The following is a 22,178-nucleotide window of genomic DNA, read 5'->3' as shown; positions in this document are numbered from 1 at the left end:
CCCGCAACCGAAAATAATTTTTCGAGAACAATTTGAAATTTTTGAATTTAATTGTTAATAACTTTTGAACGAAGCCTCCATCAACAAATTGGTATTCATGTATTTCGTCTTAATTTGGCCTCCAGAATCACCCATTAAAATTTTTCCCAGGGGTGGCCGAACACCCTGTATATACAGTTTGATTATGGCAATTTTGTCTCACATACCAAGTTTAATGTTGATGTTATATAAATTTATTTATTTATAAACACGGTGCCTGAGCTGAAGTCATGCCCCTAGAATCGAGATTAATATTGTACAAGAAATACGATCGTTTCCGGATAACTGAACCCGAAATTACGTCCTGGGAATTTCAGTTATCCGGGGAAAGAAGCTTATTCGTTCCGTAGAAACCTTTCTTTATCTGAAAACGAGACAATTCCACGTTGTCTGAGTTAAATATTTATTTTGTTCCGAACATTGTGAAATGTAACTTTGTTGATGTTTAGTCTAAGAGTATCGAACCAAAAGTTTATCTTTTATTCGATAAAAGGATTTTCCGCGAGCGTTCCTATGGCGACGTTTCGAGAATCGCCAAAAACCGGGCACGAATACACGCGTAAATGGTCATAGAGCAAGGTACGGGAGTTATATACGAGCAAAAGGTCTAAAAGGAAATCCCGCGAAGGGGGGAAGAAAGGAGGGACGGGATATAAGAGGATAGTGGTTTCGTGAGTCTCCCCGTCTGCATTCCATGGTGCAGCCAACAACCTCAGAAGTACATTTGCACGGGAGAACGATGGAAGACAGAAAAAGGCAAGACGGGACCGAGACGAGGGGTCCGAAAACAAAGATGAGATTTATAGGCGCGAACGTGCTTTTTCGTCGTTCCGTCGGTATTCGGTGTTTATCCTCGTACGCCGCGATCGTGAAATTTTCGGACACAACGGGAAAAGCTGCCCCGACGAAAGCACCTATGCTCGACGCGAATGACGCAAAATGACGAGCGTGTTGAGCGCGCAAACACAACGACTTTGTTATCGCTAACCTTCTGGCTCTTCTCTCAATAACGATGACACGAGGAAAACTAAACAGCAGAACCGACGAAACTTGTTCTCAAAAGAAATTAAATTATAGGAAATCTCTTTAACCTTGCCATTTTCAGATGCGATATTAAAAAATGTTTGTAAAGAAAGCGGTATAATTTTTTGAATAATATACAAGGTGTTCGACCATACCTGGGAAAAATTTTAATGGGTGATTCTAAAGGCTAAAATAAGACGAAAATCAAGAATATCAATTTCTTGACTGAGGCTTCGTTAAAAAGTTATTAAAAAATTAAATTAAAAAATTTCAAATCATTCTGGAAAAAATTATTTTCGGTTGCGGGGGTCAGTTACAATCATTTTTGGTCATTAGACATACCCTTGAATTCTTAGCCACTTTCGAGAAAAAAATTCGAGAAGGTACTGAATTTTTCCAGAGAAATTAAAAAATTTCAAATCTTTCTGGAAAAATTATTTTTAGCTGGGGGAGTCGATTATAATCACTTTTGGTGAATAGACATACCCCCGAAATCCTACGCACTTTCGAGACAAAAATTCGAGAAGGTGCTTAATTTTTTGGTGAAATTAAAAAATTTCAAATCTTCCTGGAAAAATTATTTTTAGCTGGGGGAGTCGATTATAATCACTTCTGATGAATAGACATACCCCCGAAATCCTACGCACTTTCGAGAAAAAAATTCGAGTAGGTGGTCAAATTGCCATTCTACAGCCGCAACTTTAAACGTTAATAACTTTTTAACGAATCCTCCATCAACAAATTGGTATTCTTGATTTTCGTCTTATTTTGGCCTCTAGAATCACTCTGTAAACTCTAAACGCACAGATGCTCGAAATTTGAAAAGAGTAAAAACTTTGACAGCGTTTGTGATTTTTCGCGTTTTCGAATATTTTCGTATAAAGAACGAAGAATAGAAACGTAGAACAGAATCGGAAAGGGGAATTTTGCGTTCGTCCGATGGCTGATAAGGGATTGATAGTGTTTCGCGTTGGTATCGTCCAAATCCCTTTCTTTTCGATATAATTTATTAACCCGTTCCTCCGATAAGAGCTTTTTATCGATCTCGATCCGACTGTGGGCGGTATCGAGATACCGGCGACGCGTTGCAACGATAACGAGAGTGGAAATTTTTCGGTCGCATAAACGTGCCCGTTACTTGCCAACGAAAGTCTGTGCTCTCTTTATCGTCGAAGTCGTCGACGTTTTCGGGTACGTCACAGAGAACCGTCGAGATCGTCAGCCTGTTTACGTACGCGAGAGTCTTTATCGAACGAACGTCGGCTGGTTGTTTCACAAGGTGAAGAACGGCCGCGTCGTAAAAGCCGACGTGCGTGTAAAAATTTATTTTTAGAAATAAAAACACACTCTCGAATCGCTAATACAACAAATGCATAATCCCTTATTCGTTTCGAGGCGTACGATATCGTCAAACAAAAGTTCCTAAAAATACACTGTTTTGTCGCCATCGACGTCACATAACCTCTTAGTGGGGCAACAGACTCACGATTCTAATTTGCGAAATTTAAATAAAATGCTTGATACTCCAGTTTGTTCAAATCGATTTTGAGTTATTTCTAATATATTTGACGATCTAATTTGTTTTAATAGATTACCGAGGAAACGTGCTATCGTGAAAAATAGTTTGCTTGTACAGCCTAGATCGTTAAGTTTTTTTATTCATCCATTATTGATATTTATGAAGTGTTTATTTTGATGTCCAGAAACGGTAGAAGTAGACGCAAAAATCGAGTCGCGGGTATAACAGATATCATTTCTATCGCATAATTAAATATAGTAAGAAGTGTTTCATGCAATTTTTATATCGTTTTACAAATCAACATTTGCAATTATTTGTCTGTTTTATAAAAATTACTCTAACTATTAACTATTGAATAATAATAGGAAATTATTCCATATTTTGTTCAAGATATATCTTTACTACGAAAAGTGGAAGTTTTCACATTCTTGGTTCTAGCATAAGGGGAGCGATATGAAGTAATTTATTTCCCTTAATGCGTAGATTCGTTATTATTTTTTTTATTCGATCAATCGTTTTAACAATGACTTCTGCGAGTCATAACATTTATCTTTCGCCATTAGTCATAACATAGGTATTTTACGATAAATTATTCGAGTCGTTTTAAAATTATTTCTCATTAGCATCCGTCCGACAATCTCCTACTATTTTTAGGTTCAGGTTGTGCCATAGGTCAGGGCCGTAGAACTTTTTGCCGCAGGTTTTTACTACTTTCACAGAATGAACATCTGCGTAATCTCGTCGGGGAATGAATTTCATCCGGACAATGCGTTCCGCATTCTCATTAATTTCTTCTGTCATTAAATCGCACGTGTGCCTATCGTTTCGTCTGCGAACGTACACTATAGCGTGCACAGTTCCTTAAGCGTCGACGCGATTAAAACGTCAAAGGCACGTGCATAATCTCTAACCGCCAATTCATCACATTCTCGCGTTTCACGTTCGTCTGGCCACACACGTGCGTCGCGTTGCTTCGCTGCAAGGTGGGTGATCGCCTTCTGGGACCTCCAATCGCGAATCACAACCACCTTGGGTTCTAAATATCTTTTTTCTCTCGACAAAAAAGATACTCTCCGTCTACCTCGAGTTATTTAAGATTTAATAAACGTTAATACAAATTTGAATTTATAGAGGGTGGTCGGCCAACCCTGCGAAAAATTTTAATGGGAGATTCTGGAGGCCAAAATAAAACGAAAATCAAGAATACTAATTTATTGATGGAGGCTCCGTTAAAAAGTTATTAACATTTAAAGTTCCACCCGTACTGAATTTTTTTCTAGAAAATGGGTAGGATTTCGGGGGTAGGTCTATTCACCAAAAATGATTATAATCGACCCCCGCAACCGAAAATAATTTTTCCAGAACGATTTGAAATTTTTTAATTGTATGTCGAAAAATGTCACATCTTCTCGAATTTTTTTTTCGAAAGTGGGTAGATTTTCGAGGGTATGTCTATTTATAAAAAATGCTTGTAATTGACCCCTGTAACTAAATATAATTTTTTTAATATGATTTGAAATTTTGTAATTTCGTCTAAAAATTTCACAACTCCTCGAATTTTTTTCTCGGAACTGGGTAGGATTTCGAGGGTATGTCTAATGATAAAAAATGATTGTAATTGACCCCCGCGACCAAAAATAATTTTTCCAAAAAGATTTGATATTTTTTAATTTCGCCCGAAGAATTAAGCATCTTCTCGAATTTTTTTCTCGAAAGTGGGTAGGATTTCGAGGATATGTCTAAATGGCCAAAAATCTTAGTCTTAAATAATTTTTTAAGGAAATTCTATTAACCTTCGAATGGATAGAGTAGATTTACAATACGGTAAAAGTTTCTTTATTCGAACCACCGTTACTGAAAACTCGAATGCTCCGCCATTGGGACTACCATTAAGACTCCTCGCTAATATAATTGCTATATCGTAAATCAAGAGAATGGGCCTTCCACAAACGTCCTTTACGAATCGGAAATTATGTGAACTTCATTTCTTGTCCCGGTAATTTGCAGGTAGGCAATTTTATAAACTGTTTTATTATTATTGTAATAAATTGCGTGCATCGTGCAGGACGGTTTGCTATTTTCAATTATCTGGTTTGATAAATCTCTTTTGAGTGCAAACAGCTTAAGCGTGGCCTCGGTTTCAAGTATGTCACCTTCAACGATGCAAAATTAGCCCTACTATGTACAGTAGCACAATTTTCGTTTAAATTTGTCACAATGTTTAACGTACACTTGTTACTATCGTGTTGAATCTATTTCTGTAAGCTGTAATTCATTCGGTATTATTATAAAGTATAATATCGAATAGAAAATTATTTAAAAATTCACCACGAGGGACGAAATTAAAGTCGCGGTTATAACAGTGTTGTTTCTTAATTTTCGACAGATTCCTCGCGTTGTTCCGTTCGAGTTACACGAAGTGTATTCTCAAATTATAACACATTCAGAGATTCTATTATTATAACGATGAGTTATTTCAAGCATTAGTAGTATTGCTATTTTGGTTCCCCTCGCAAACAATATAGACAATCGATACAAAATGAAATTAAATATACAGGCTGTTCGGCCACACCTGGGAAAAATGGGACATTCTTGAGGTCAAAATAAGACGAATATCAATTTGTTGATTGAGGTTTCGTTCAAACGATATTAAAAATTAAATTGAAAAATTTCAAATCGTTCCGAAAAATTATTTTCGGTTCCAGGGGTTAATTACAAGCATTTTTGGTGAATAGACATAACCTCGAAATCCTACGCGCTTTCGAGAAAAAAATTCGAGTAGGTGGATTTTTTCGACAAAATTAAAAAATTTCAAATCGTTCTGGAAAAATTATATTCGTTTGCGGAGGTTAGTTACAATCATTTTTGGTGAATAGACATACCCTCGATATCCTACGCACTTTTGAGAAAAAAATTCGACAAAATTAAAAAATTTCAAATCGTTCTGGAAAAATTATTTTCGTTTGCAGGGGTCAATTACAAGTATTTTTGGTCAATACTCATACCCTCGAAATTCTACGCACTTTCGAGAAAAAAATTCGAGTAAGTGGACAAATTCGACAAAATTAAAAAATTTAAAATCGTTCTCGAAAAATTATTTTCGATTGCAGGGGTCAATTACCATCATTTTTCGTGAATAGACATACCCCCAAAATCCTACGCACTTTCGAGAAAAAAATTCTTTACCGAAAATATACTGTGTGGCCGGAAATGTTTCTATAACTTTTGATTTTCGTCTTATTTTGGCCTCCAGAATCTCCCATTAAATTTTTTTCAGGGTCTGCGGAATAAAATCTGATAACATCGATTGTAAAATCTCGAATGCTCGTCGCAGAGTCGACGAACCCGCGGTCGAAAGTTCTTCCAATCGATTCCAGGCCCGTTTCGCGCATTAACCTCTAATAAACAATCGTTAGCCTTGCTCGTACGGTCGGGCACGAGCATTCAGGGACGAATCCTTCACCTCCTGGGACCTTGATGAATCATAATCGGCGCGCGAAGCCACCTGCGAAACGCCGCTTGGAAATAGGATTGCGTAAAACTGCTAATATTTTCAGAGATATCGCGTTTCGTATCAGGGACCAGCTGACTGTTGCGCGTTTTACGAGCTCTGTCGTCTGTTTGCCGTGCTTTCGAAGGACACCCGGCCCCTTTAATTGCAGTTGCTGGAAGACGATTTCTATCGCATAGTAGTTAGCGAAGTAAACTAAAAAGGACGGTTTAGATATCGTGTGTGTACAAATGGAGACAGTTCCTTTCGCGTAGATCTATACTATTATATAAAGAGAGAGCCGATTTTTATGTTCGCGCAAAACTCAAGACCTATTGAACCGATCTTCCTCAAATTTTGACACGTTATTCCTGCATACTCTAGGACGGACATAGGCTATGTACCATGTCTTAGAAGCGCGTTATTAACATGTAATTTATATGCAAACATTTCATGTGTACGACTGTTTGGCAGACCACGTGACCCCTGTATACGACAGTCTACTTGCGCGCGCATACGCATATTCGGTCCGCGCGATACCTCCCCCGTAGCATTACTGCGATGTTACCGCCAGGTGGCGAAGCTTCTCGAGCGCTTTCTCGCGAGAGAATTGCATTATCGCGGATATATATGTCAGGACGATCGTCTGGTTATAAATTGCTTTTGCACAAGGTCGGGCGAAGCTGAGACGGGGCATGCTAGTACAGTAATAATTCTTAAAATGAACCCCAGACACAATTCTACCCTTCTCAACTGGGGGTTCCCAAAAAACGATAGCTGGGTTGCCTGTGAGGATTTGTTTGAAGCACAATGCTAGTGTTCTTTTTCTCAGTTGTCGACTACGAACGTTTGCAAAAGATAACTCTATCCTCTCCCCATTTTAAACTGAACATCGTCATTTGAGGGGATCGATATCGCTTAACGTTAGCTCGAAAGCGCAGTGCACCGCAAAATCGACGTCACACGATCGACGTGCGATCGATTTTTGAATTTCATGGTGCGCCAGGCAAGGAGAGTAGGCGAACAATTCACGAGGATGTCCGCCTCGCTTCCGTCATTAACGTCCCTTGCGTCACGGTACATCAACCGCCCCTGTCATTAACGTTGAGAAACGCGCTGTTTACGGTTGAATTTTTCTCGCCCCGTGTATCCTTCCTCCGTCGAGGTCGCTTTATTTTCATCTTCATTCACGTGCCGCGCGCTTAATGAAATTTTATTTTTACGAAATACACGCACACGCTGGTCGATTGACAATGCCGTGTATTTCATTTATAAAGTTTGACGTCGGTGTCGGTGAGGCGAACGAATCAGGGAATGACGTTTCTGGTGGCTGGGTTTGTCCGCTGGACCTAAATAAATTTCATTATTATATTCAAATCTGGGCCTTGATACAGTTGTTCCACCTGCATCGTCGAACGAGCCGTCCGTGACTCGAATATATTCAGGATACGGTTCATTAAGCGGAATAAATTAACGTTTACATGCTCTTTGATATAATCTTCGCGGTATTCCATAGGAAGATTCCATTATAAGGTAATTCTGGGAAACGTTAATATACGTGACGAATTAATGTACCATCAAGATGCTGGAATTGCGTTCTCGTTTTTCATCGATCGGACGTTCTAACGCCAAGCATTCCTTGCGACTGTTTTACAGCTATTTTCAAGCTCGAATTAAAGTTTCTGTAGCTTGAGGCTGAGGAACGATTAGAGGCCCATTTGATAAGGAAATAACGTCGATTATATCTTCCGGGAACTTATTGAACATTTCAGTTTCGTTAAGAGAAACACTTGATCTTTAACGACCTTTTTTTAAATACAAGGTACCAAATTATCAACAATAGCTCGAGTATTTCCCCATTATTCCCGTTGATAACAACATTAATGGAAAACGAAAGCCTTTGTTTCGATTGTAAATTAAGAAATCGTAAAAGTGGGTCAACGTATAATACATACGTCGTATAAAGCGAATCGACTGGGATCAGAAGGTGGTAAAATTTTATTCGAACAACGGATAGCTGATAAAATCGACGTAGATAATGATACGTTGGTTTTTTGTAAATTTTCAACGAACAAAAATATTTATGTCTGGATATGAATATTTCCCCATGTCTCGATTGAGGTTATCGCGTTTTGCACGCTGGAAGATATTGAGTGGAAACCTTCGCGGATCGCAATATCTCACGAGCAAAACGACTTCCTCGTTGCTGGGATTAACCATCGTCGCGGATCCTTTGCCGTGACCGAGAGATTTCGTCGCGGCCACCGCGTTATTCTTCCGTCCTCAGGAAGTTCCACTCGTTAATATTCAACGCCCGATTTACGCGAATATCTTCCACCGGGTTCCCTCTTTTTTTTCTCTCTGTTTGCTTCCAGTCCACGCCACTGCATAAAAGCCTTGGTACACGGCGTATACGCAGTAGAAATATCGCTACGTCGCCATATTGTTTTTCTTGATAGAATCTAATATACATACATATGTATGTTAATCGTAAATATGTTTTCCATATTACACTGCAAGTCTGGAATTCCCAATTTTTTTTTATTTGCGAACTTTAAAATTATCAAACGAAGGTCGACGTTTATTACGTTCTCAATGTTACGCGGTAATGTTGCTCGCTAAAATATACGGAAACAAAAAATAGTCCTCGTTAATCTTGGAACGGTACGCGAACTGTCATTTTTATTTTTATTTTAAGCACAGTTCCGTGATCGTCGATCCCCTTTACGAATCATTATAATTTTAAAACGTGCTAAGCGACCGCGAAACCTTGAGATTATCAGCGTCGTCCCTTTGAAATTAACGATTAACAATCACGAGGCAAGGCATTCCGCTGCATTTTAATCGTTATCCTTGGGCGCCCGATACGAATAAATCGATCTCGCGTCGTTCTTCGTCGTTTCCGTCGTGAAAACGGAAGCGGGGGACGGTTTAGAATTCCCTCGAACAATTTTTGCGCGTTTTCGTTCGAATTCATTCTGAATCAATGACGAGTTGCACCGATCGACGCGAAAGCTTGCTCGAATCAGATTTATCCGGAGCATATTTTGGTATCGTCAACAATATCGAAGTAAGTCTCGAGTGGAAGTAATCTTTCTGGGATTATTTTAAAGGAAGAATTAAGTAATGACAATTGCATTTCAATATTTATTGCAAATCATATAAATAACATAATGATAACATAGAAACAAGTTTCTCTTCTATAAACAATATTTACACACAAGAATAATCATTGTTTGATTACAGTTTTATGTAGATCACGTAGTATAAAGTATAAGTATTCGATTTTCAATGATTTTTTAATAAATAATCAATTCTATATATGATATAATTACAAAGATAAATGAAAAAATAACAAGCAATGCATATTAGGGACTGTTTCAGAGTTTATTACTCTTTAAACAATTTTAAGATATAAATTTACATTTTTTTTTTGCAAATATATGTTCCTCGATGTCCACAAATTCAGATAAACCAAAAATCATTACAATACCTTAGTTCTAAAGATATACTATACAGGGTGTTCGGCCACCCATGGGAAAAATTTTAATGGGGGATTCTAGAAGCCAAAATAAGACGAAAATCAAGAATACCAATTTGTTGATGGAGGCATCGTTAAAAAGTTATTAACGTTTAAAGTTTCGGCTGTAGAACGGCAATTTGACCATCTACTCGAATTTTTTTCTCGAAAGTGCGTAGGATTTCGAGTATATGTCTAATGACCAAAAATGATTCTAATCGATCCCCGCAACTGAAAATAATTTTTCCAGAAAGTTTTAAAATTTTTTAATTTCGCCGGAAAATTTAGCACCTTTTGAATTTTTTTCTCGAATATGGGTAGGATTTCGAGGGTATGTCTAATAACCAAAAATGACCCTCATTGATCCTCGCAATCGAAAACAATTTTTCCAAAAAGATTTGAAATTTTCTAATTTCGCCGGAAAATTAAGCACCTTTTCGAATTTTTTTCTCGAAAGTGGGAAGGATTTCGGGGGTATGTCTAATGACAAAAAATGATTGTAATTGACCTCCGCAACCGAAAATAATTTTTTCAAAAAGATTTGAAATTTTCTAATTTCGCCGAAAAATTAAGCACACTTTTGAATTTTTTTCTCGAAAATGGTTAGGATTTCGAGGGTATGTCTAATAACCAAAAATGACACCTATTGTTCCTTGCAACCGGAAATAATTTTTCCAGAAAGATTTGAAATTTTTTAATTTCGCCGGAAAATTAAGCATCTTCTCGAATTTTTTTCTCGAAAATGGTTAGGATTTCGAGAGTATGTCCAATAACCAAAAATGTCCCCCATTGATCCTCGCAACTGGAAATAATTTTTCCAGAAAGATTTGAAATTTTCTAATTTCGCCGAAAAATTAAGCACCTTTTCGAATTTTTTTCTCGAAAGTGGGTAGAAATTCGCGGGTATGTCTAATGACCAAAAATGACTCCTAGTGACGCCCGCAACCAAAAATAATTTTTCCAGAAAGATTTGAAATTTTTTAATTTAATTGTTAATAACTTTTTAACGAGGCCTCAGTCAAGAAACTGATATTCTTTATTTTCGTCTTATTTCGGCCTCTAGAATCTCCTATTAAAATTTTTCCCAGGGTTGGCCGAACACGCTGTATAATATGACTGTTAAACCCAAGAATAATTTTTTAAATGCTTTTGCAATGAAATTAGACCCTTCATAATGTTTCATAAATTTTTGTTTGAGACAGAGCTTTCTCCCAATACGAAGTTTGGCACTAAAAGGGTTAAATAACGCTCGGAGTATTGTTAAATAATTCTACGGTTGGTAGAGGGGAATTTGGCCGGTCCAGTTACGTTTTTAATCGATCGCTGGGAAACCTGTGCTCGATCGATTAACGTCACCGTCGGGCGATTCGACTTCTTACGACTGGCTCGAACTGGTTTTACTTAAGGACCGTATGGACGGGTCGGTTCGGTGTGTAATTCGGTCTTCGCGAAGACACGTGCGGCGTACGCGGTCGACAATTGTTTGCAATGCTGTTTAGCGAGGCAACGATCGACGATACAGTACCTTTTACGCGATCAGACCGCGAGCTTGGTCAAAGATCGGATCGTAACCATTTTGCGTATTTACAGGCACGATCTCACGATCGAACCGCCGTGTTTCGTTTCGCGGTCAGAGTCTGAGCAGATAGCCGGTCTTCCGTTGTGATTCGCGGCGATCGATAGATCTCGATCCGCGGCAGTCCTTTGGCCATCGAATCACGAACACGCTGGCCAACGAAAACATTCGAACTCCGTAGTTTTCAACATCCCCGAACACCGGAAACGATGACACAGCAACTCTATCAACGATCTGCATAGGAGTATTGCAATTGCAACTCATTGAATAAAGATTTGATAAAGTGCTGACGTAGCAAGAATTATACACTGTCGTTATCTTGAACCTGGTCAAACAATAAATGTAGAAGACACGTTACATTGTTTCTCCATGGTTCGAAGTGGTGTGCTTCCACCAATAAATTAACGAACCTTGCACGAAAACGTAAATGATGCGTAATCGTCGCGTCAGAAGTCACGAGACTATCGCCATCCACGCGATGTTATCGTATGCTAATAGCAATTGTGAATAATTACATCACGTTATCTCACTATCACGAGCACGAAATTTATTTGCTCCTCATTGTTTGAATAGCGAGCACGTGATGATTGCGTAGGAGGGGCACGTACATAATTATGCGATCTCCTACGTTGCTCGTCCCCAAGTATACTCCAACAAATATTCAAATATTTGTAAAATATAGACGAATCAAATTTGTTACGTATTTGAAAATATTACGGACAAAATTCATAAAAATTAATTCGAATCTCGTCGAAACATTCGAGTATTATATCAAAGCGTTTCGTAGAAGCGTTACTTCTGACGTCGACTATGAATTAAAGCTCATTAAGGCCATTATTCATTCTCTTCATTTTCATTTCAGATTCGATACTTTTCACAACCTCATACAACGTTGTTGTTCAAACAGAAAAACTAATGTGTTGACATTTTTTTCATGCACCGCGAACAGTTTCTTTCACGCATCGATTATGTCCCGCGGCTCCAAGAAAAACTCTTTTATGAAGATTGACGTAATCGGGAATACTTACGAATGCACTTATCCCGGCGTCCGTACGTCAGGAAACTGATTTTCATTTCATCTCCGTCGTTGTAGGTGTTCATAGTCTCGCTCAATTGTTCGTTCGAACGGTTATTCAATTCCCCGGGGCGAATTATCATCCTCGATTGTTTTTAAAACCCTGAAACGATAGCAAATTATTTCCAAGCTTCGAACGCTTCCGCGTTCTAGCGATAATACGCGAATTTGTAACGTTCGATGTTTTGGCTACGAGAATAATTCGACAAAATTCGACGCTCGAGTGCTTGTAGAATACATATACATACATACGCGTCGAGAGCAATGGAAAATCAATTTTCTCGTACGGACGATCGGTCTGTGATCGCTGTTCGGTGAACCGGAGCATCTCGATTCAAGTTATTATTAATTTGTTATAAAGATAGCGTCGCGGTTATGTCATCGTGACACGCTAATGTCGAACGAACAGTCTGCGACTTCGATATCCGTTAATGCGATATTGTTCATAGAAAAGAAAACTCACGAAATTAATCGTCGGTTTTCTCGTTACGCTGATCTAATATTGCACGCGATCCGGTTATATTTAGATCGCGCTCGTTTTGATTCCGTAATGGAGGAACACTCATCTCGTCTATTCGTGAACTGTACCATTCGGGGAACGGTCGAAGTCTGAGTCAAACGACCCTAAATGCGATACGGATTTATTTCTGCAAATGCACAGAATTTCGATTATTCTTTGCCTTTTAATAGACTATTCTGTTGGCGCCTATTTGTGGCCAACGTCGACCCTTTTCGCCCATGTGGTCTTATTCGCATTCGTCGCGTTATCTAAGAACAAATAAAATGCCCCCTTAAGCGTCTACATATATATTTAATTTCATCCATTGCTTGATATGAATCAAAATTTGAATATTTACAAATTACGAGTTAAGTAAAATTGAAATAAATTTTGGGAGCATTAAAAAAATATTTCGTATTTTTCCTAATAAAAGAGACGGCACCTTTTTTGACTTTATTGAAACTTTATTGCAACTCTAAATTCTTGCGAGATAAGTTTAATAAAGAGGTGAATAAAACAGGTGGTTCCCAATTAAATCGTTACCCGAGGATATCTTTCAAGGAACGATTTATCAATATTTACGTAATTGTTGATTCCGTTGTTACACAGAGGATTATCAGCAGCTAGATAAATTGTATCGTGTACGAGAACTATGACACGTTTCTGATAACAATGGTGCGTGTAATTCGCAACTAACGCGTCGATTGATTGAATATAATACACCGCTGACGTCAATGGCGCGGACAGATTAAAAATCTCAAGTTTCGGTGAACGAACGTTATTGTTTAAACAATTCCCCCGTTTCTGGAGATAACGAAAATTACGACAACGCGGCTAATCAACGGCAAATAAACTGTCCTTCCTCTTAAGATAACAAGGAAACGTGTTCATGCTCGAAAATTACACTATACTCGAGGTAGCGATCGATAACGTTAAGTTTTATTCGTAGTTTAAATACCAACATTCGAAATTGAAGAATAATAATTTTACAATGTATTCTTATAATCTTGGCTTCTGTGGTGGTCACCGGTGACCGACACTCGAAACCTGCAATGCATTGCAATATTAATAGAAAACAATTTTAATCAGAAATGCTGTAAAATAACAGGCTTCCATTTTTACGTTTTACGTTATAATTTTAATTTGAAAAGTGTAATTTGTTTCATAGGTTTTCCAAACATTGTGCTAATAATGAGAACTAAGTTGAAAATCAAGTTATTCGATTAATTCGTTCGGGTGATGCATCTATTTTAAATCCTAACGATGGAATTGTTCATGAATAAATGACGAATCGGTCGAACGACCAATAAAGTGGAATAATTATCCGATCATCGACTTCGATAAACGATCTACGTGAAACAGTGAAAGTAAAAAGCGAAATTCAAATCTTACGTGATTATATTCTAATAACTATGCGCTGTTTACGATTATTTCATTATTATTTTACTTTTCTACAAGTTGCATAACCTGTGTGGTAGCCATCTTTGTTAAAATTTACATTCGAAAATGTATTTATCGCACAGTTTTTCGTTCGATCTGATAAGTTATTTACCTTGGAGGAAAATCGACGCCAAAGTTGCCAACAACCGCGACAAAATGGCCGACCGTGACGTAAGAAAGTGAACGATTGCACACATGATTCCGTGACGTAGTTACTGTGTCAAGTGACTTGACACACATATTTGCATGGCATTTATTTTAATACAGATATTTAGATAAATTTCATTACAAACAATTTAAACGTTATTGAAATATTAATTGCAAGACATCTGATGCAATTAATTGCTATTCGATGGTAACTGAGCAATATTGTACGGATACCACAGTGATTCATAAGAAACATATTAAAGAAGATAAACAAATCAATATTCAACAGAATTTACAAGTAAATGTACCGATTTACAAGTGCCACATAAATCAATGGTAAATGTTTTCCAAGAAACTCTGCAAATATCCAATATTTAAGCATTCAAATAATATTCGAGCACTATTATTCGAATATTATTCGAATATTAAATATTTTGAACCGTCTTATTGTTCGGAGAACACGACGAGCGAATAATTCTCGCAAGAAATCCCAGCTTCGCTCGCGACGAGATAACGTTTGACCAGTGACCAGTCATTAATTATGTCACGGAGGCATAATTAATCGATGGAATGCGAGGGCGTAATTGTCGATGCGTTCGTCGTTAACAGTTTCTCGGAAAGTTCGCGTTAGAGCGCGTCACGTGCAAAAATTAGTCTTCCCGCGGTAATTCTGATCACCGATGCGAGTCCGCCTTTGAGCATAATTGCATCAATTTCTTTGTAAACAAGCTCCGATATCTGCCGTTAAGTTGTACTTTACTCGCGTTTGGATAATGTTTATGTTATTCTCGGGATCTGCATATGCCAGTAACCTTAGCTATAGCGTGACGCAAGTATTTCTAGAACAATCATCGGTAATTGCAGTTTTTTTCCTTATTGTCGAGACGACAGACAAAAAACAAACGTTGCGTAAATCGATCAGCGTTACGGTAATGTGAATGATCCATTCTCTGCGAAGATAGCTAAAGAATGACCATAATAATTCTCATTAATTAATAATAAAATAATTGATAATTCAAAATGTGTCCAAAGTCTAATTGTAGCTTCTTAAGGTTCCATAGTAATGGTTTTTTTTTCGCTAGAGGGGGAATCTGGAGAATCAAGTCTCTAACGCCGCTACATTTGTGTATTCGCCATTAGTATTAACTCAGCAGCGGTCGAGGAACTTCTGTGGGTTTCCAGTCGCGTTTGCACGCGCGAAAGCGACACGTGCCGAAGTTGTAATACAAAATTGTTCGATTCCACGTGCTGATGGTATTTCCCTTCGACCTTCCCGCCGGTTTAACCAACGAAATGCTCGTTGAAAATTGCTTCTACACGTGCGCCTGTTTCTTCAATCCAGCCGCCCACGTGCGACTGATTCATAACCGTGATCGTGTCTGTTTCCCCTCTCATCCTCTGGACACTCCTCCGGTGGAGGATCGAGGAAGCTGGCGAACTATGCGCGAGTAAATGTCATTCGGACCCCTGGGAGAGTTTCCTGCACAATCGTCATCACACGTGGGCTTTTTAATGCCTGTTGCGCTGTGCTTTGTATCCCTACGCTCGCGTGATTGAAACGTTCCGAGAATATTATTTGAATATACCCGTCTGATCCAAATAAAGCAACGCGAGCAATTTTCTCGGAAACCGAGACGTCTACTTCGTTCCATTTCGAAATTATAATGGTCCCAGGGATCTGATCTTTACTCGTGCAACTAAGTTTCTTGGTGTCCTCGAAATAGTTTTTAACGGTTGATGGTACTTGGGCAAAATTTAACGAATTAATATTCATTTTAAATCATTAAACTTCCACCCTGCTGCTGTTGGAAGTAATCATAACAATTTCCAAAAGATTTTTACTTTTTAAACGGTTGATGGCACTTGGACAAAGTTTCACGAATTAAAATCGATTCTATTCTATATTGTTTCCTTTTCTTTGTCGCTGTTCATTTAAAAACATTAAACTTCCACCCTGCTGCTGTTGGAAGTAATCATAACAATTTCCAAAAGATTTTTACTTTTTAAACGGTTGATGGCACTTGGACAAAGTTTCACGAATTAAAATCGATTCTATTCTATATTGTTTCCTTTTCTTAACACTGGAACTACCAAACCAGTCAAAATTCGTAATTTCTAATGAAACTTGTAAAAAATTTACTCGACTGAATTTTTGGAAATTTATCGTAATTTTCTATAAGAGACACAATTTCTCTAACACAATTTCCTTGATACAAATAAACACACTATAATTGTCGATAGTTCTAGTGTTAAACTTCTACCTTGCTGCTGTTGGAAGTAATCATAACAATTTCCAAAAGATTTTTACTTTTTAAACGGTTGATGGCACTTGGACAAAGTTTCACGAATTAAAATCGATTCTATTCTATATTGTTTCCTTTTCTTAACACGGGAACTACCAAACCAGTCAAAATTCGTAATTTCTAATGAAACTTGTAAAAAATTTACTCGACTGAATTTTTGGAAATTTATCGTAATTTTCTATAAGAAACACAATTTCCTTGATACAAATAAACACACTGTAATTGTCGATAGTTCTAGTGTTAAACTTCTACCCTGCTGCTGTTGGAAGTAATCATAACAATCTCCAAAAGATAACATCGATAGTTAAATTCAGAGTATTTATTCTACCACAGAGAGCAGCTTAATACGCTCAATAATAAGCTGTTCTGTGTAATTCAAACAATACGTTCTAATTATAGCGACATGAGACGGCTAATCTTACACACTCATGCATAGAATTAAACGTTAATAATCTATAATAGATATACTAACTAGGGTCTATAAAAGGCATCGATGAGGTATTTTAGTAACAAGAAAAGCTTCTTCGAGATGACTAAGATAATTTATTTAAACAGAAATACGATCTTCCGAAATGATCCGTTGCATGCAGGTTATCGATCATCTTCTAAGAATCATCGAGTTGAAACGATCAATCTGTTTACGTGACCCCGATAATCGTCCGATCGCTAGATGGGAATGTTTAAACGCATCGCGCGTATCGGTATCAGACAAATGGTAAAAATAGATGATAGTATTTCTTCGACTTGCATCGACTATTCTAGAACCAATTGGTACGGTAAATTGACTGTACTCGATGATAATGGTATTCGAAGTTTACTGGTGGCATTCGTCGTGAAATATTCGAACGGTCCCTATTTCGAACGACGCGAAATCGTCGATGTGATATGACACCGGACTTAACGCCGAGTACTCACGACGTCGGAACGAACTTTTAACCTTTTCTACCGTTGATTAGTATGCGCCGTCTCGACGCGTGGAATCTGTGTCGCCCGCGACTGACGTAGATGAAAACGAATCAAGAATTCTGAAAACATCAATGGAGGATACCTCGTTCGTCTTCTATCTGTTTCTAGATTTGCCTCGCTGATCGGGAAACTGTATTTTGTACGAACGGAAACGGGGTCATAACTAAATTGGATCGAGAAGTCACGATTCCGTATCGAACAAACATCGAAATGACAAATATTCTGATCGGTTTCGATTACACAAAATACAATTCAATTTAACTAATTTAATTCGTATATTTTAATTGGGCCAAACAGTAATATAGAATATTATTAACGTAAAAGGAAAAATTCAAAGAAAATATGGAATCAGTGAAAACCGTGAGCGAAGAATATTTTAAAATTCACGAAAGAAAATCTCGTTCGTCTGTTTTGTGTCATGTAGCTCGGAAAAATATGTTTTATACGGATGGAAACAAGGTCAACTAGCTGTAAATTGGATTCTATACTTGGACGTGAATTTATAAATCGAACCGCATGAATGCTGAATAGTGTTTCGTTGTAGTATTTCAGAAATAGTGAAGGAATAAGCGAGTTTCCTTGTTTAATCGTGCATCGACAAACATGGACCACGAGCGTATAGATATTCATCAACATTCGAAACAATTCATTTCAATATTTGTAGATTTGAATCTATGAATTTTCTGTAACCATTTTGAAAAGAATATTTTTTTTTTGTAAATAACACATTTGCTATTCATCGTTACCATCGTAATAAAAACATTAAAGCTATTACGATGGTAACGATGAATAGCAAACGTGTTATTTACGAAAAAAAAGAAATATTCTATATTTATTTTTTTAGAATTAGAAATAATAGAAATATTCTAATATTCGGGACACGCCCCGTGGTCCATTTTTGTCGATGATTAAACAAGGAAACTCACTTTTTCCTTCACTATTTCTGAAATACTACAACGAAACACTTCAATGGCTGCGTATTTTATGCAAACTATTCGCTAATGTCGATGATATAAATACAGCAAACATCGTCTGCCAAAATTTTCCTTGGGTCATTTCACGTGTATCAATAATTTTTAAAATTGAAATTAAAAGTTGACAAATTGTGCGCATAGGAACAAAATATTTGTCTTCCATTGTCTTTTGATGGCCTCAAACTGTACGCCATTTGCGTTGCAAACGTCCATTAGAAAGATAAATTGTTCCATTTAGACGTAATTAATGGCCCACGCGTGCTTTCACCTGGAAAAAAATTAGTAAGCAAGCTACGGTAGCCATGTTTTTATTTCCTTGTCCTCCCGCTCGTTGAAATCGCCGCTGATTGAGAACACTCATCGACTTCATTGGGATTGTTCTCTGTTTGGTTCAATGCCTATCACGGATATGTCATCGATTGCGAATCAAACCGAAGTAATTGACGTACGTTATGCCTGCACACTTCCTGGCTTCTGCATTTTTATATCTATAGCTCGTAAACGTGCGAGGCGTCGCCATTATACGCGATCGTTTCGAGGTAACGCGTCATTCCGCGAAGGATGCACGAACTATTCATAACCGGGTGGGTCTGTTTAGGAAGCATATAAATAAATCGAACGGTTATTTTTAGAGATCACATTTTCGCGGCTCGAATGTGCACAGCGGTGTCACTAAACTCGGATTAAAATTAACCTTTAACCTTACGTCGATCCGTATCACGTTTGATATTTCGTTCCGACAGGTTCACGAACTATCCAGTTACCTCGTTCACGACGGTGTATTTCACCGTGAAACGCATATTTTTAGATCTCCTTTCGTATTTTTGATAAAGAGCAGGAACATTCTCGATGCTCGCGTTAAAGTAAACATCCTATGTAATACGTAAATTTGCTTAACAATGCTCGGTAAAAAAAAACATCAGCAACGATAACAAAAAGAAAAAAAATAACACCGCGTTACGTGCGTAATAAATACTTCCGTTCTCCGAATCTGAAACAGTATAATAAATCGAATGATTTATCAACGGGACAATGTCTGAGCAGTGTGTATACCGAAACAGACTTACGAGGAAAGAAAATGTTTTGATCGGAAACTATTTTACATAAAAGGGTAAAATAAAAAAGAAATTTTTCGTACTTATTATTCAGATTCCTTTCGTTCTTAAAAATACACCGTGAATATTGTGCTCGATATGTTTCTGGAAATATTGTTTCATCGTCGATTCGCGGAAATGCAGCCAAACGGGAAAATCAATAGATAAAACGTTATTACATCTGAGCTGAGAATCTCTGTCCACTCTAATCTGCAAAGGTGACTTGACATATGTCCGCTTATGAATGTAACACGGAGGACGGTGACATTTCAGCGTTAAAGATAAGTCCACGCTTTTCTTTCTCTCCGCATAATTCGGTGGGGTGTGTGTATACGTGACAGTCGCCTTTCATTTCCTGGGGTTTTTACATCCCGTTGCGTGGGAGATGCTTCGGTATTCAGTTGCATGTCGCGTTCTACATTCATGGTGCCCAGCGCAGAATGAAATTCGTGGGCCCCATCCAAAGAAAACACGAATAATGAATATTTTTCAATTCAGTTTAAAAAGCTTAAACCGAGTTTTACGCGACCGTACTCACCATAAAGAAATTATAAAATAGTTTAATACCACAATCGTTGCATTAAACAGGATTAAATCAGACTTAAAAAAATATAGATAATTGATATGAAAAATAACAAATGAAAGATAAATAACTATTATTATAGTATTTGATTTATAGAATGATATTTATATCTCATATTGAAGGAACAAAAACTTTCGCTATACGGTTTGTATTTATCCATTATGTCAATTAAAGTCACGCAGGATTACAAAGGGATCAATAAAAAGAACGGATCACAGTTTACTATAGTCTATTTCTAACAATAAGTTTACAGAATTTTCTGAAAGATAAGAATGATCAAAATTTCATCCACCTCCTTGCTTTGTAAACTCTCGGTCAGATGGGCGCATTCCTTAGCTCTTATAGAGAATGTTTTCTCAAGGATGAAAGACGACCGTGTGCGAGGCAACACTTCAAATTCGACAGATTCCTTGTTTCGATGGACGGAGTCACGACGACCATAAATTAAGGGCCTCCGTGGGACCGCCCAGAAGCCTTTGCCTCTTTTCTTTTAGATATACTTTCCTTGACCTGCCTCACAATCTTTTCCTGCAGCTCCTACGAATGACCAATCCCTCACCAACCACACCCCAATTCTTCCTTCGCGACTCCATTTCTACCATTAAACCTTTAATTTTTAGAATTAGAATTAGAATTGCAAATTACTTTAATGTCGTCTCTGCTGTTATAACCATTCTCTTTGCCATGTAACGTTCGAATTCGGTTCTAAATCTTCCGAAAGTTAATCGTGCATTATTGTACCGATTCCTGCCCGAGGGACGCGAATCCGAGTTTACGATGCCCGGGAGCCGCGCGATTACCTTTGTTTTCTGGGGCGTTGCAGCACGTACCCGAGAAATGCAAAAATTAGTGAAATTTCGTGCGCGTTGGATGGATATTGGGAGTCTGGAATTTATCCGCGATAAGGACCGTTATCGCTTCAGCCACGCGTTATTTATTTATCAACATGTGCCTGTAACATGCGGCGCCACGCGCGGAGAATCCCTGCCCCTGTGTTCCTCGTACGCGCACACAGAGATGCGCGATACACGCTCACGCACACGATTCCAGCCAGTTGCGCAGATGGGGTTTTCTGCCTCGACTTTCCTCTTCCCCCCGCCCGTCCGCCCCCTCGCCCGTCGACCACTACCACGCTGCCCAGCCCACACCGCGGTTATAAAAGGCCGGAGCGCTGCCGCGGTAAGCTTCAGTCAGACTCGAGACATTGGTGGTGGTTTGTTCGACGTTTTCCATTCGTATCGAAGATTCGAGCCAAAACTCCGTTATACTCTTGTCCGAGATTCGACGTATTTCGTACTTCCCGACGACTAAACCGAAGTTCGAAAACCAGTGAAAGACAGTGCGACTCTGTTGTGCTCCTACTGCCGTCCAGTTTTCGAGGATTACTGCGAAATGTAAGTTGCAAAACATAACTCATAACCGTGCGCGCGTTGCAGGCATCGCTGCTCGGACGCGTCGTGTTCACGAAAAGTGTGCACGAATTCGTGGATCAGTTACGAGGATACGAACGATCGAAGGTAGCGAAAATAAAAAGAAGTGTTTCTCGATGCGATGCCTGCAACGAAGCCCCCGTGGATCCCTTGACGTTCTTCCTCGAACTCTGCATTGGAACGTCGTTTACCCATGCTTTCACCATGCCTTCCACTACGAGAAAGCATGCTTAGCTCGGGATGGGGTTTCTTTCCCATCGAACGCTGTTGGTAATCTTTCTTCGAATCGAAAACTGGAAAGTCTCGATCTCGAGAATGTTAGCGGGGTAGTTTTTACGTATCGTAAAAGGGCCTGTGATAGCAACGCATGCATAGAGAGCGAGGAAGCAAACGGAGCGTGGGAATCAATACTCTCGACCGTCGAGTCGCGTGACTAACTTCAGGTTGGTAACTTCGTACTGACGCCCAACGGTCGGGAGCCATCGACCGAGGTTTTGACC

General features: G+C 38.4%; 1 protein-coding gene across 3 annotated transcripts in view; it reads left to right on the top strand.

Annotated features, from left to right (window-relative positions):
• Positions 1–22,178, top strand: part of LOC122398492 (protein pinocchio) — a 70,020-nt gene that overhangs the window by 29,442 nt on the left and 18,400 nt on the right. For 2 of the 3 annotated variants that reach the window (XM_043398398.1, XM_043398397.1), the window contains exon 1: positions 21,425–21,642. The exons of the other annotated variant lie outside the window; for it this stretch is intronic. The gene's annotated coding sequence lies outside the window, so the exon portion shown is untranslated. Of the gene's footprint in view, positions 1–21,424; positions 21,643–22,178 lie in introns of those variants that run through there. 3 annotated transcript variants of the gene reach the window in all.

Source organism: Colletes gigas, unplaced genomic scaffold (assembly GCF_013123115.1).
Source record: "Colletes gigas isolate AHSC1104 unplaced genomic scaffold, ASM1312311v1 Colletes_gigas_Sc00011, whole genome shotgun sequence".
NCBI classification, from domain to species: domain Eukaryota; kingdom Metazoa; phylum Arthropoda; class Insecta; order Hymenoptera; family Colletidae; genus Colletes; species Colletes gigas.
This window is presented reverse-complemented; position numbering and strand designations above follow the sequence as displayed.